Below are 4,492 nucleotides of genomic sequence, written 5' to 3'. Positions count from 1 at the left end.
TACAAGAAAATATTGCAGTATTGTGAAGAGATTAAGATGACTCATCCTGACAATATAATGGAGGTTATGTTCACTCCATTTAGAGAACCTAGATGTAATCCAAGGTTCATGAGGATGTACTGCCCTTTTGGCCCACTGAAGAAAGTCTTTAAAGATGGATGCAAACCTATTTTGTGTTTAGATGGGTGTCATATGCTAATTGCTATTTCAATGGACCCTAACAATGGCTATTGGCCAGTTGCATGGGCATCTATTGAGAAGAAGGCTACTGAGCAATGGAGATGGTTCTTAACCTTCTTGAGCGGTGACTTGGAGATAGAAAATCAGGGACATTACATCTTCATGTCTGACCAATAGAAGGTAAAAGTACAAAACAACTAAATGTTATGATATATCTTACTTATGCAACTTCTCCCAAATTCTAAGCACAAATACTGTGTTCAACATATGTATTGAAATTTCAAGAAGAAACATCTAGGATTAGGCTTGAAGGATAGATTATGGAATGTAGCAAGCTGCGCAATAATTGAACATTTCAAGAAAGCCATGGATGAACTTGAAGAATATGACAAAGAAGCACATGCATGGCTGAAGAAGGCACCACACCACAATTATTGGTGTAATACCTTCTTTTCCAAACATACACAGTGTGATATGTTGGTTAATAACTTGTGTGAATCATTTAATAGCCATATTTTAGAAGTTAGAGACCAGTACATTATTTCTATAATGGGGGCCATTAGAGAATACCTGATGGAAAGTATCCAAAATAGGTGGGTAGTAATGGAAAAATACAAGTTAGATGGTGGATCACTCATCATAGATATTGTGGAAAAAAGGGTCAAATGTGTAGCACAATGGGAGATAACATGGAATGCAAAAACTGGTTATCAGGTAAACGAGCAACGGGGAGCCCAATTTGCTGTTGATCTTGAGAAGAATGAGTGCACATACAATTTGTGGGCATTTAGTGGCATTCCACGTTGCTATGCCTTTGCTGCTCTACACAGAGCTAATAAGGACCCACACAAGATGTTGGCTAACTGCTACCGCAGGGATCTTTTCTTTACCATCTATGATGACGTGTTGCAGCCTATTAATAGAGACATTCAATGGCCACAATCAGATATGCTTGAGTTGGACCCACCGGTAAGTGTCACTCAACTTGGCAGGCCAAAGAAAGCTAGGAGAAGAGATGTTATAGAAGGAAAAGATCATGGGAAAAGGTTGCGAAAGAGGTTTGTTATTCATTGTAGAAAGTAGGGAGGGGTGGAATATAATGCTGCAACTTGCAAGAATCCTCCTAAGTCAGCTGGTGCATAACAAGCTCCTCAACAACCAACAGCTACTGAATAATTATCTAATCGGCAGTAGAGAGCTCCAACAAAAAGACAACATGTAAGTTTGCATTTCATGCCATGTAAGTTTGCATTTCATGCTAACTTCCCTATTATCTGAAAATTTTCTATGATTTGAAATCTTTTCTTTAATCTGTAGGCAAGCAGCAACCAACGACAAAGAAAGCAGCAAAAAACTCAGTAGCAACCTACCTTCAACCAACAGCCTATTTTGCAGCAGCCAACACATCGGTCTCAATCCCAACAATCCATCACAAAGCCACCAGTTCATAGGCAGAAGAAAAGTACATCAAAAGGGCTTTATTAATCTTAACTATGTTTATTTGGATAAAGATCAACCCTTCAATGTTGGAAATTGACAGGGAAGAGGTGGAGAAAGAGGAAGAGGAAGGGGGAAGGGGAAGGGAAAAGGGAAGACCTGTTGGATCTGAAACAAGTTCTGGATAGATGTCATCATCTTAGTCACCCGACCTAGGGTGGTCATTTATTGCTATTTTTGTGATGATTTTGTTGGCTGTAAACGTTTAATGGATGTAACTAGAAACTTTGTTAGATTCCAAACTTTTTTGGTTCGTCTTTTGTGGGGTTATCAAAGCATCTCAGTGTGCTTGGTATGTCAGAACACAAACAAAGGTCACTGCTTTTTGGCCATTAATTAGTTTCCTATGAATGATTCTTCTATGTATTTAGACAATGTGCACTGTTATTTCCTTTTACTGATTATATTCTAATGTTATGCAGTTGCTATCTTATATTTGTATGATTTGGTATAGCAGTTTTTGTTGATTGCTCAAATCAAATTCATCCAACAAAGCCAATGAAATTGCAATTGGGATAAATAATTCTCATCACATTACTTGGAGAAAAATATAGTTATCATTGATTGGGTTCCTCCACACTTTTAGACCAGTCCAACCTACTACAAAGACTATAATAAAAGAATACATACAACACACTTCTTCCTAACCCTCTACATCATACACCACACATCCATTTTTCTCAAAACTAGTAGTGCCCATGGCTGCAAATTGCAATTACACACTACCCTTCACATATTATCTCCAATTTGCATCATCCCATTATATTTAGCCCCAATTTGCAGCATCCCAATAGAGACTCCACCTCTTTTTTTCTCTATAAGCATCATTATTATAGCAAGCAGCCAACTCACCAGAAGTACTCTTAAAAGAAACTTATTCAACCATTTCTGCCACCGTAGCTGCTCATCTATTTCTCTTACTTTAGCTTCAACTTAGCAGCTTTTGCCTTGGATCTTGATGCTGCAGCTTCAAATTCATCTCTTTACTTTTCTATTGCATTGATCCTCCTTAGAAGACCAAGTATCAACTTAACAGAATGACATAACATCTCCTTATCGATCCAATCCCAATACCCTTAGCCACCAACTTCTTGTGAGCAAACAGCGTACTTTTTCCTTGGGTTTCTATCAGTCCACAAAGTAATCATCTTTGTGACTTTACCGCAGGGACAAATAGGAAGGGGAGGGCTACGATATTTGCGCATTCTTGCTTGCTCTCGACGAACACTTCTCTCCCTTCCCTCTGCAATTTGTGTGTTGAGAAGAGTTAGGGATTTTGTTTGATTGGGAAGATAATGTACTTCATTCGGTTTTTGCTTGTTTCTCTACGGACAAAAAGGCCCTTCCATAAAGCATACCACCATTCACGTGATTTGTCTTTTCGGTTGCAAAATTGGATAAACTAGACAAAATGGCCACGGGTTCCTTATTTTACAAGAGGGCTAAAAGTTGACTATTAATAGTTGGAGGGTTAAGTTTTACCTAAACTAAAGGTTCAAGAGCCAAACAAATAATTTGCCTTAATTTTAAATATAGCAAAATTCCGTATTTGCTTAATATAGTTAGATTTTTTAAATAGAATGAGAATATTTTGGAAACTTACTTCTTGATTTTCCAAAGAAACAAAAAAAAAAAAAAAAAAAGCAACGCTAGAAATGGGTGACATGAGAAGCTTAGGCAGGGAAAAGAAGAATAGAGAAAAATGGAGATCAAGACAAATTTGAAACTTTTGATTTTTTTTTAACAGTAAAACTGATGTGGCTTAACAAAGGGGAAAAAGTGCAAAAAAAAAAAATATTAGAGGAAAAGTGCAAATGACACCAAATGTTAGGCCAATAGCAATTACCATAAGAAACTACAAAATTTGTGGCTACATAAACACATACATAAAATTTATATTTTGACAACTAGTAAGCATTGAAAATTCAATGATTGATGAAACACTCTTATTAGATACATACAACTTACCAGCATCATCCAAATTCACTTTTTTTTTAGTCGTTAACCAAAACAAAATATGCATCAATTTGTATTTTCTTCTTGACTTAAGGGAAGAACATTTAACCCCCCAAAAAAAAAGTGTTACCTCTAAAGAAATAATTTTTGAGTTTTTCCTTGATGGAATAGTGCTTCTGTATTTACAAATCGTGATGAAAATTAACAATGGAACTGAATATGTGATTGACTTTCTAAATTATTTATCAAGAGCACATGGACTTTGACAATTGAAGCATTATTGAATCATGTTCACGAATTTTTGAATCCAATGCGTATGAGTGTAAAGTAATCATCCTACCGTTGAGTTACTTAATAAATATTTTGTGATGACATGAATAGCGCCATAAACATTAATATTTATTTGTAATGTTATTCATATTAATATCACGATAAACATCCAATGCTATTATTTATTTGTAAATATTGAGTTACCCAAAAATAGCGCGATAAACTTTAATATTTATTTGTAATAAACTCACATATTTTGATAGTCATATCCAAGATCTTTATTCCTGAATTCTCAATCTCGATTATTTTACCATTAAACAATGGCTTCATTGGTAAGATGAGAAACAACATCAATGATAATTAAAACTTTGTTTGCCTTTAAAGGGGAACAGAGAAAGAGAACAACTTGAGAATTGAACAAGAGATCTTATGGTCACCCAACTAATGTCCTTACTAGTTTAGAGTCTCCTTGTGACGCCCCGAAAGAATGAGTGTGAGAACCCGAAAATTTTCTAATTTTCTAGGGTTTATTTTATTTAATCGCCCGCATTTTCTACATTTTCTTTATTAGAAAAATTCCCCAGATAAA

The 4,492-nt window shown here is 35.6% G+C and overlaps 1 long non-coding RNA gene across 1 annotated transcript; it reads left to right on the top strand.

Annotated features, from left to right (window-relative positions):
* The first annotated feature begins 1,244 nt into the window (after positions 1-1,244).
* LOC140037341 (uncharacterized) lies at positions 1,245-2,081 on the top strand. Its single transcript, XR_011841267.1, has 2 exons — positions 1,245-1,398; positions 1,498-2,081. It is a non-coding gene; the product is annotated as an uncharacterized lncRNA (long non-coding RNA).
* Positions 2,082-4,492: the final 2,411 nt, after the last annotated feature.

This window comes from Coffea arabica, chromosome 2e, assembly GCF_036785885.1.
Source record: "Coffea arabica cultivar ET-39 chromosome 2e, Coffea Arabica ET-39 HiFi, whole genome shotgun sequence".
Lineage (NCBI taxonomy): Eukaryota > Viridiplantae > Streptophyta > Magnoliopsida > Gentianales > Rubiaceae > Coffea > Coffea arabica.
This window is presented reverse-complemented; position numbering and strand designations above follow the sequence as displayed.